Raw genomic sequence first — 12,277 nt, 5'->3', positions numbered from 1 at the left:
CTTCCCTGACAGGCATGTATCTCCGCTGACAAGGAAGTGAAGCGCTCACATAGTTACAGCTAATAGCGGCCGCTCCCCCCGCCCGGTGTCAGGTCAGTTCTGTTCTCATTCACACATAGTTGACACTGACAGGCTGACAGGGATGCACAGGGATGGATCACATAGTAATATCTATAGCGGCCGCTCGCCCCGCCCTCCCGCCTGGTATGTCCATTCACTAATGCACAGAGTAGTAGGGACGTCATTGAGAGGCGGTGTCCCCGGCCAGAGGCGGGACTTTTGAATGAAGGACACCCGAGGAGGGGTAGCTGAGGCAGTGGGGGGGGGGAGAGCTGAGGCAGCTTACCAATGATATTTGTATTATGAAGCATGAGGGGTTAATGTATTGTCACTGCTGGTCACTCATCTATTAGTGACTGACCAGTGGCAGGTAATTAACCCCTTTGTGCTGCATTAGTGCAACCAGTATCAGTGCAACCAGTGTTAATTAACACTGATACTGGTTGCACTAATGCAGCACAAAGGGGTTAATTATCTGCCACTGGTCAGTCACTAATAGATGAGTGACCAGCAGTGGCAATACATTAACCCCTCATGCTTCATAATACAAATACCATTGGTAATTAAATTAACCTCTTGCCAACCCGTCATAGTACATATACTGTGACAGGGTGGCAGCGACAGGTGTACGCCTGCCTGTTTTTGGTGTATGCCCCTGTTCTATCCATTTTAAATTTTTTTGGGGGAAAAAGTCATTTTCGGTTTCGGTTTTCGGCCAAGGGCATCCTGCATTTTCGGTTTCGGTTTCGGCCCAAAATTTTCATTTCGGTGCATCCCTAGTGGTAATGCATTCTAAACGCTTGTTATTGTAGTGCATACATGTGAAGCTGGCCTAAAAGTAGAATCTACAAAGCAGTATATTATACAGTAATGAAAACATTATACCTAGCATGAAAAGTAAAAAGTAACATAAAACAAAATCACCTAAACTGTATAATCAGAACTAAAAACATATAAAGTGAAAATAACAGATTTTCCTTTCTAGGCTCCTTTCACACGGTCCGCTTCCATGCTGCTCAGCGGGGGATCGATACACTGATCACTGCTGAGCCGGCGGATGACAGCTCCATTTCCGCTCTGTGTGCGGAGAGGGAGGTGTCAGATCCCCGCTGCACTCTATGGGGGAATCGGATGAGAACAGACCACCTGTCCGCTCTCATCCGATCTGATCCTCTGGACGGATGGAGAATAGGGTTTCCATCCATCTGGATTTCATGGACAGGATTTGATGTGGATGGCAGCGGGTGTCAGTGGACATGTCACCGCTGACATCCGCTGCCCCATAGGGATGCATGGAGGATCCGATCAGATCTGCCTATAAAACTGACAGGCGGATCTAATCGGATCGTTCGTGTGAAAGGACCCTAAATCATTTTAATACTGCAAAATGCTAAAATGACAGGGCCTCTTTTCTGTTAGGTAACCCTCCCTGCAATTTCACATGAACCTACAATGATTGGTCTGATTAGCACACCTGCAATCACTGACACACCTGCATTGTGTGTAGGATTATTGCCATTGGCTAGTCAATCTGACCAAAGCTATTTAAGGTCTTCCTGAACAAGCCCAGCCTTCAGAAAGTTGCTATTCTCCTTTGTCATGAAATGTGTTGCCTATAGTTAGTGGCTTATCAAGAGGATTATTTTTAGTAGGATTAGTGGAATATTTAGATATGGGTCTAGCAATTCTATTCAATTTTTTTTTTTATTTGCTATTTTGTAGCCGTCCTATATGGCCAGCCTTTAACCACTTAAGCCCCGGAAGATATTACCCCCTTCCTGATCAGGGGTTTTTTTGCGATTTTTTTTTTTTTTTTTTTTTTTTTTTTTTTAATCTTTTAACATTTTCGGCTAATTTGTTTTATGCTACATATGTTTGGTAAAAAAAAAAAAAAAAATTGCAAAAACGTATTTTGTTTGGTTTGCGCAAAACTTATCGTGTTTACTAACAAAGGGAAAGATTTTTGTCATTTTAGGTGTTTTTTTTTTTTTAACGCGTAATGGCGGCGATCTGCAATTTTTTTTTTTTTTTCGGGACTGCAACATTGTGGGCGGACAGATCGGACCCTTGACTGACATTTTTGACACTTTTGGGGTTACCAGTGACATTACTGCAGTAATCAGTGCTGTACATATGCACTGTTACTGTAAAAATAACACTGGCAGGGAAGGGGTTAACTGTATTGGAGAGGGAGGGGCTAAGTGTGTCCTAGGGGCGTGTTTCTAACTGTGATTGGACATGGCTACTAGCGTAAAAACAGAGATCAATGGTCCTACATAGTAGAACTGTCTGATCTCCATTTCTACACAGGGGAGAATGACAGGCGGCTTGTTTACATTAGCCGCCTGCCTTTCTCCCTTCCCTGCGAATGATCACGAGTGACCAGTGGACATCGGGTCCGCCAGTCACACGCACTGACTTGTTAGGGAACGAGCCGGGGCGGGAGCGCGCCTGCCCGCTATTGGCTCACAAGCCAGTGACAGGCTAGTGGCGTACCGGTACGTCACTTTGCGTGGCCGGGGCTGACCGCCGCAGTATATGTACTTGCTGCGGTCGGCAAGTGGTTGAAGTGAATCTTCCTGTTTCTTTTTTTTTAAGCAATACTTTCTGGGCGAACAGATTGATAAATGTCTTACAGGACTACATGCTCCTATCTGTTTAAATTTACATTGTAAACTTCTTGCAATGAAATTCATACACTTAGTGTCAGTTCACACTATGGCAATCCGACTTCGGGGGCGACCTGTGAAGTCGCCGTGCACCTGGACTTCGCCGTGACTTGCACGGACTTCACATAATGGAAGTCAATGCAAGTCGCTCCGACTTCGGTCAAAAGTAGTACAGGAACCTTTTTCTAAGTCGGAGTGACTTGAGTCGCTCCTATTAGAACGGTTCCCATAGCACTGCATGGACCGCGACTTGTTAGGCAACCAAGTTGCGGTAGTGTGAACCGGCTCTTAGAAGAAAGAGAAAATCTGTTACAGACCAAGAACCCATTCACACTCCCCTGTGTCTGTGCATTGCACCTCCTATTACATTTCATAAAGTTTACCTCTGAATTCACTTTGAAAAATGTTTGATTGCTTTTAGGTGAACTCTAATCAAATTTTTACTAATTTACTCCTAGTCCTATATAAACTGGCTTCTCAAAATTAAACGCATGCGTGTGAAAACATGCTAAAAAAAACAAACAATGTTGCCCATAGAAACCTACACACTAAAGAAACATTATAGTAAGACCGCACATCCATTTGATTGTGTTGCCAACATACAAAATCAGACAGAAAATGGATCTGCACCATTTCTGTATAACCTAATGCACAATCATTTGTGTTGCTGTGTGCTGAGATTCCATTCATTATAGCCATGCATTGTGAAAACACACTTTTAAAGCCGGTTCACATATATGAGATGACAGACATCGCATGGGATTCAGAGCACACTGCTCTGCAAATCGCATGCAATGTCTGTGCGATGTGAATTCAGCCATACATTACCGAAGGGCTGGACAGCAGTAACAATGAGTGTCTGCAGGCAACATCGAAACATGAGGCTGGATTCACCCCTTTTTTATGGATAGTGTAGGACCCACTGATAATGGGGTACTTTGACGTAGTGGTGGGCTTGAGCACGATATGGCCATATGGTGGGACTAAACCCCCATTTTTATTTATGGTTTGTCTCCATATTTGAGAGTCATTTCTTTTGCATGTGTGCGCTATTCTTTTTTAACCACTTAAGCCCCGGAGGATTTTCCTGCTAAACGACCAGGGGGTATTTTGCGATTCGGCACTGCGTGACTTTAACGGACAATTGCGCGGTCGTGCAACGCTGTACCTAAACGAATTTGACGTCCTTTTTTTCCCACAAACAGAGCTTTCTTTTGGTGGTATTTGATCACCTGTGCGATTTTTACTTTTTGCGCTATAAACAAAAAAAGAGCGTAAATTTTGCAAAAATAACAATATTTTTCACATTTTTTTTATATGAAATTCCCCAAAAAAAAAATGTAAAAATCTAAATTTTTTAACATTTTCAGCCAATTTGTTTTATCCTACCTATGTTTGGTAAAAAAAATCGCAAAAAGCGTATTTTTATTGGTTTGCGCAAAAGTTATCGCGTTTACTAACAAAGGGATAGATTTTTGTCATTTTTGTTGTTTTTTTTTTTTAACGCGTAATGGCGGCGATCTGCGATTTTTTTTTTGCGGTACTGCGACATTGCGGCGGACAGATCGGACCCTTGACTGAAATTTTTGACACTTTTGGGGTTACCAGTGACATTTCTACAGTAATCAGTGCTATATATATGCACTGTTACTGTAAAAATACACTGGTAGTGAAGGGGTTAACTTTATTTGGGAGGGAGGGGCTGTGTGTGTCCCTAGGGGCGTGCTTTCTACTGTGATTGGCTGTGGCTTGAGGTGAAAGGACACTGATCAACAGATCTACATAGTAGATCTGTCTGATCAGTGTTTTAACACCGAGGAGAATGACAGGCAGCTTGTTTACACAAGCTGCCTGACTTTCTCCCTCTCCCCCGACGATCGCCGAGTGAGCGGCGGACATCGGGTCCGCCGGTCACACGCGCGGGGGGGTCCGTGACCGCGCCTCCGGCGGCGCGCGCTCGCTCCCCAGACCCTCCCAGGCTAGTGACGTTAATTAACGTCACTCTGCCTGGCAGGGGCTGACCGCCGCAGTAAATTTACTTGCGGCGGTCGGCAAGCGGTTAATATACATGTCGCTTGGTCCATAGCTGCACCGGCTTTAGATATACATGTTCAGGGTTTGCTCCCCCAATTTTTTGCTTGTTTAACATCGAAACATGGTAGAGGTCCCTTGCAAGTTTGGGTTTGCATTTTTGCAAACGGAGTTTAAGATCAGTGAGTCAGGATCAATGGTGTCAAGGCTGAGAAATACAGGCAAATGCTTATCCATCATACCATGCCATCAAGGAGGCATGTGATTGGCCCCAAATTTATTCCGCAGCAGTGATTGGCCTCACATTTATTCTGCAGCAGGACAATGACCCTAAATTTACAGCCAGTCTTCAGTGTCAAAAAACAAGGAGTCCTGGAAGTGATGGTTTGCACCCACAAAGCCCTGATCTAAGCATAGTCTGTCTGGGAATAAATGAAGAGACAGAAGGATTTGAGGCAGCCTACATCCACAGAACTTCTGTGGTTAGTTCTGCAAGATGTTTAAAACAACCTACCTGCCGAGTTCCTTCAAAAACTGTGTGCAAGTATACCTAAAATAATCAATACTATTTTGAAGGCTAAGGTGGTCACAGCAAATAATGATTTGGATTTCTCTTTTGTATATTTACTTTCAATTTTGTTAACTGATTAAAAATAAACTTTATTAACACCTCTAATTCTAAATGCATTCTTAACCACTTGCCGACCGCTCACAGTAATCCTACTACGGCAGTACGGCTCCCCAGGGTCCAGCGACGTAGACTTAACTTCGCTGGACTCCTAGTGATTTTAGCGGCGTGCGCCTGCTGTGTTTAGACACAGCGGTAGTCGAGGCGGAGGAGGAAAGGCGGCAATCACCGCCTCCCTTCCCCAATCATCGGGGAAACTGTGAGAAGACCCGCCTGCTTATGTAAACAAAGCAGGCGGGTCTTCTCTGTGACAAACAGGAGGAAATCACAGGATTCAGCATAGCTGAACCTGCGATCCTCTGTCTGTCACAGAACCCCCCCACCCCACCCCACACCACACCACACAGGGTTAACCCCTTCCCTGTCAGTGTCATTATTACAGCAACAGTGCATATTTTTAGCACCGATTACTGTAGTAATGTCACTGGTACCCCCAAAAGTGTCATGTCAGTTAGGGGTCCGATCTGTCTGCAATATCGCAGTCCCAAAAAAAAAACGCAGATCGCCGCCATTACTAGTAAAAATGACAAATCTTTCCCGTAGTTAGTAAACGTGATAACTTTTGCGCAAACCATCAAAATACCCTTATTGCGGTTTTTTGTTTTTTTTTATCAAAAATATGTAGCAGAAAACAAATTGGCCTAAAATGTTAAAAAATTTTGATTTTTAAATTTTTTTTTCTTTGGAATTTATATAGCAGAATGTGAAAAATATACAGTATATTTCAGAATTGTCGCTCTTTTTTTTGTTTATAGCGCAAAAATTAAAAAGACCAAAAGAGAGCTTTATTTGTGGGGGAAAAAGGACGTACATTTCGTTAGGGTACAGCATCGCAGGACCGTGCTATTGTCCGTTAAAGTAACGCAGTGCCGAATCGCAAAATAGGGCCTGGTCAGGAAGGGGGAAAATCCTTCTGGGGCTGAAGTGGTTAATATACAGCATTTTTCACACCTGCCTAAAACTTGCACAGTGGTGTATATCTTCAGAAAAAGTAATACAATTATATTATGTAAACTATCAGGTAGGGTTAAACATAGACTGTCCCAATAGTTCCCAATGCTTGTGAAACCTCTCTAAATAGCTTGGAGAGTAAGCCATAATCTTTTCATAGATATGTTTCAGATCTATGTGCCTTTTAACCTTGGATGTGTTGGGCACCTCCACTAACATTCCACTTTTTAACCAGTTGTAAACAAGAAGCCACAAATAGAAAATGCGTGACCATGGGTCTGAATATTGAAGGAAGTCATCTGCACCTATGCTCAATATGGCCAATGCAGGGATGAGCGAACTGTTTGCCCGTTTCAAACAAATGAATAATTGGGGTGTTCGTCAGCCCGCCGAACGACCACACTGCATTGGAAGCCTTAATTGGCTGAAGCAATGAAAGCACTGTGAGAGCCATGATTGGACGCTGTCATGATGACTCTATCCAATCATGGCTCATTGCACTTAGTCCCACCCCACACTATAAAAGTATTCTTTCAATAGTGGCCATTTGTAGTGTGAAATCTGCATGGAGAGAGATAGAACAGGGCTCTTTTCAGTTCTGCTAGCAAGTTGGTGTGCTAGAGTGATTCTATTCTCAGTGTAGAATATCAGTTTAGTGTGAATCTAGTGATAGTTTAGTCAGTGAGAGTGTGTAGTGTGACCATTCATTTTTACATTAGTGTCAGCTTATTTTGTCAGGGCAGATTTACCCAGGGTTTTTTTTTCAGCTGGAACTTGGTTCCACCACCTCTGGCTCAGGCCCTCTGCTCCCTGCTCACCGCTATCACTTGTAAACTCAGAAGGCTAGCTTCTATGTTTACAAGTAACACTTTGTATCCCAATGACTCCCATAGATCTGATCTCCTGAGCGGCTCCCACTGAGTGCAAGGGGGGGGGGGGCAAGGTTAATGCAGGTGCCCGGGTGCAGTGCAGATACCAACGCCCCCACTGGATGATCTTCCTTCAAGTGAGAGAGGCAGAGCCACTTACAGTGTGCGGGGAGGTACTACAGCCAGCTGAGTCCTTAAATTTAATACAGCAACACAAGTAAGATGGTGGAGGGCGAAGATGGGGTGGTGGAAGGGGGGTTGCGTGCAGAGGCTAAAAAGGGGTGAAAGTGGGATGTGGATAGGAGATGCAGAGGTAAGCAGCCGTGCCAGAAGGCTGAACTCTGCACTCTGCAATTAGAGCACCCCTGAACTCTGCCCTCTGTATGCAGCACACTCTGAAGTATGAATGTAGCGCACCCTTGAACTCTGTGTGTAAACAACCACCCCCCAACTCTGTATGTAATGCACTCCTAGTATTAAATGCCCCTTTAAGATCCTTCCACTGTTAGTGAAATTTGACCACACCCACTATTTGATGCAGTTTGGAAGGCGTGTGTGTGTGGGGAGGAGGTTGGTTTTGGGGTGGTCGTGGTTGAGTTCCTGCACCTATTTCCTGAGAAAAAAAGCCCTGGGTTTACCGCAGTATATTTCAGTGTGTTACTGCACGTTTACCGCAGTACATTTCCAGTGCATTACTGCAGTATATTGCTGTGCATCAGTGCAGTTTTACTGCAGTATATGGTAGTGTGTCTGTACTACGGATGAGCTACGGACATCGGTCTTTCGTCAAATGACAAAAAAATGTGCTTCTTCGCGGGAAATTCAAGTGCCTATAATGCACTGCGCACGCAGCACGTTGCCAAAGCATGCACCCTGACCTCATGCTTTGGCCAATCAAACGATCTCTGCCATGATTGGACAAAAGGCAGGCTGCCTTTAGCCAATCATGGCTCAGGGGCTAAGTGCACGCCCCACACTATATAAAGGCTGCTCGTGCAGCCGCAGCGTGTAGTGTGATTGTGAGGGCAAGGAGACAGGGAGAGGAATGTGTTTGAGGCAGGGAGAGAATAGTTTTTCTGCAGTTTGTCAGACAGTGCCATGAGACATTGCTAGCAGTGTGATTATAGGGAGGGAGAGGATCCTGTTTTTCAGGCAGGGAGAGCAAAGTGTTTTGCAGTTTTTCAGACAGTGCAGTGAGACATTGCTAGCAGTTAGGCAGGGAGAGAGATTTGTGCTCTTTACAAGTTAAGAGATCAGACAGTGAAGTATATTCAGTAGTGCATACTATAGACCATATACCATACATCTGATCTATATCTATATATAGGGCTATCGATTACATCATATCAGATCATTGAGTATCTTATCGGTCACTTGCATATACCCTATATCCATGTGATCTATATATAGCTATCGATTTAGAGCATATCAGATCGAGTATCTTATCGGTCACTTGAGTATACCCTATATCCATTAGATCATATCAGGTCATTGAGTATCTATCGGTCAGTTGCGTATACCCTATATTGATCTCTATCCACATCATGTCCGAAAGGCCGACAAGGAGAGACAGATGCTCACAGGCCATGAAAAGAGGGCAAGCAGCCTCTGTGTCCACAGTGAAAAGTGGTGGTCACAGTCGACATGGTGCATCCTCTGCAGGCGGGGCACGCCCGTCCTTTATTTCCGGTGCTGCCCGTGTTATTCAGCCACAAAATGTGGAATAGTTGGTGGAGTGGATAAATAAAGCCATTTTCATCCTCCTCGTCCTCTGACACCCACACTCACAGTAGTTTGCCTTCCACCGCAGCTGCCTAAGAGGCCTGTTCCACAGGCTCCTTCTCCACAGCTACTCCTTCTGTCGCCCCACCATCATGCACAGAGGAGTCCCCTGAACTATTCGATCATAGTGTCAGTGACATGCTGCTGGAGGATGCACAGCAATTTGAAAGTTATGATGTTGGTTCCCAGGTTGATGAAGGGAATAACATGAGCCTAGAGAGAGGGGGTGACGGTGACTGACCGGGAACTAGCAGTCATGTTCCCACAGCTCCAGCATACTGCCAAGTTTGCTCCAGTGATGAGAGAGGGGGGGATGAGGTCACTGAATGTACTTGGGTGCCTGAACGGATAGAGGAGGAAAATGAGGGGGAGGAGGAGGAACAACTCCAACGAGGCAGATGTGCTCCAGGGGGCGCCATAGGAGTAGCCAACCTATTGCGTCATAGCACAGAGATCCACAGGTGCAGGGTGCTGCAAACTCCTCGCAGACACCAAAAAGTTCATTAGTGTGGGCTCTTTTGAGCACATGTGCAGTAGCCCGCAGTGTTGCTGTTTGCAACATCTGTCTGCAGCGGATCAAGTGTGGCCAGAACACCAGCCGCTTGGGCACCACATGCTTGACAAGGCATAGGACGACCTGCCCTGCAGTCAAGCATACATCACCTTGCTCCTCATCTGTGATCTCTACCCCTACTATACCTCATGCCTTATCAAATATCAGCATTGAGAGGGATGATGGTATAGCAATGAGTGCCATAGAGACTTGCACCCAATCTCCCAATCTGCCAGCAGTACACCACCACGTAATTTGAGCAGCAGGCAAATTTCACTTCCCCAGTTGCTGAACCATAGAAAGAAATACTGTCCCAGCCATCCACATGCTCAGCGTCTTAATGCTTGCTTGGCCAAATTGCTAGCATTACAATTGCTACCTTTTCATCTGGTAGACTCTGCTCCCTTTCGCAAATTTGTGGAATGTGCTGTACCACAGTGGCGTGTCCCAAAAAGGAATTTATTTTCGTGTAAGGCCATTCCGGCTCTCTGAATGCGAAAAAAAGGGGGGAAAAAATGGACTTTAAAGGCACCGTAATAAAAAACAACACTTTATTGTTATTAGGTATAAAACCACAAAACTGTACGTCGACCGACCAAAGGGGGCGGAGACCATTAATCAGAAGATACAAGTGGTCCGGTATATGGAAGAACCTCGCCACTTAGGACATACAATACAACCTGAAAATACAAAATTACAGTGAGGTATCAATAAACAAAAATGAGGACGCTATACGCTGCAGACAACCAGCACCAAAGGTGCAGGCAACGCAGAGCGTCCTACAAGGTAAAAATGCAACTTCCACAAGGAAATAAACTGTTATATCCAATTGCTCTACATGTTTCGCCTGGTGTTCAGACTTCTTCCGGAGCTGTTTGGAATACAGATTCTGTGTAACAGGATACATCAAAATTAATACAATAACATAACATCAAGTAAAGTGGCATTGACATCACAAGTTGAGTATGTCCAGCTAGTTAACATGTGTACACCAAATCAAACACACTGACAAACAATTGCCAGAGTGTTCACACAAATTATAATCTATACTGGTCCAACTGGCATTGAGGGAGGGAGAGGGGGAGGGAGAAGATGTAACCCTCCACTCCAGTCATGGTCAGGCTGGATGGTCTCAGGAGTAAAGGGGTCACTGTGGGGAACAAAGGAGAGAATAGCAAAACAGGGGAAAAAACATCAGAAAAGCCAGGTAACAATACCTACCCATAAGGAGATGTTGCTGGGGCCAACCAGAGGGCACCAGGAGGATAACACACCGTAAAGAGTAATTAGTAATCACGAGGGGTGACCTGCTGAGGCAACTAAGGGAGCACGCACTGCTTATGGCCGGTTAGGAGAATAGTAGGAAAATCACAATGAAATGCATGCCTGTAGTAAAGGATAAAGTATAGAATAACCAGTTAAAATGCCAGGTAGCACCACCTAGGGAATATAGCACGTAGATAGCCACACCAAGATGTAGGGAGGATAACCGAACAACAGTACAGCCAGGCCAGGAGAATCCCGCAAGGAAGTACATTACATGAGGCATGCATAAAAGCATAATCGAGAACCAACACCCAGAAAGTTAACATGCCCTGATCAGAAGAGTTGGAGAAACGAAATACAGGAACACCAGCACCTAGGAAGTGAAGCCAAGGAAGGAGTGACAGATAGCTATAGACAGAGGTCGTGAATACTGGCCAGTCTAAGTTTTGGAGACAATGCATACTCACCTGTTACATAGATAGCCGGGCATAGGGCGCAGGGGTAAATAGTAGGCAATTCCTCCAATAGAGAGTAACTAGCAATGAATAAACAGTTTAGCAACAGGTAGAGAACTATGTCACTAGAGAGTTGAATAAGAGAGTGGAAGTTACCGTGCAGCGCGTACTCCGAATGTTCCTCACGACCGCAGATCCATACCCCCCGGATGGGGAATGACCACCATAAAGGAGGCTAGGTAACCGCCTCCTTTATAGCTTGAACGTTCCCGGGTCAGTGAGTCACCAGGATGTGACGTCAGTCTGACCCCGGCTGTCCACCCCGCGCATGCGCCAAACAACCGTGCGCACAGGGGCAGGATCCGCCGGGCTGGCAGGGCGCGGGAGGGGAGGAGCCCACTAGGGACCCAATGGTCCAATGGGCTCACATTGCCACACGCAACGTCACCAATGGAAGGCGTCGCGTGTGGCTCCCTGGTCGCACAGTGTACCCCGATGGTACTCGAGTAAGCCGCCGGCAGCGAGACAGCACCACCCAGTGGGGCCAGGACACACCAACATCCCTAAATGACAGCCGGACCAAATACAGACAAAACAATATAGCATAATGAAGAGCAACCCATAAATGATAACAGATAAAGGAAAAGGGTCACAAAGTCAGCGGATAAGGGAATCCAACCATTGCATAAGCCTGACCCTAAGGACATCTGCAATGAGAGGAAACACCAACATAGTGGAGAACCATACAATAGTAAAGGCACAAAAATAATAAGCGCCAAATGGGGGGTACCATATATGAATCACAGAAATATTGGTCAAGAGGGGACGGACAAAGGGGGGAAAAAAAATAAAAAAAAAAATTTACAGAAATGATTTGAAGGACTGTGCCTCGTTCAGCCCAGGGCGACTGGTGGCATTGAGGCGTAAAATCCAAAGTGCCTCTCTCTGTAGGA

The sequence above is a fragment of the Pelophylax lessonae genome, assembly GCF_965119305.1.
Source record: "Pelophylax lessonae genome assembly, chromosome: 11".
Taxonomy (NCBI): Eukaryota; Metazoa; Chordata; class Amphibia; order Anura; family Ranidae; genus Pelophylax; species Pelophylax lessonae.
This window is presented reverse-complemented; position numbering follows the sequence as displayed.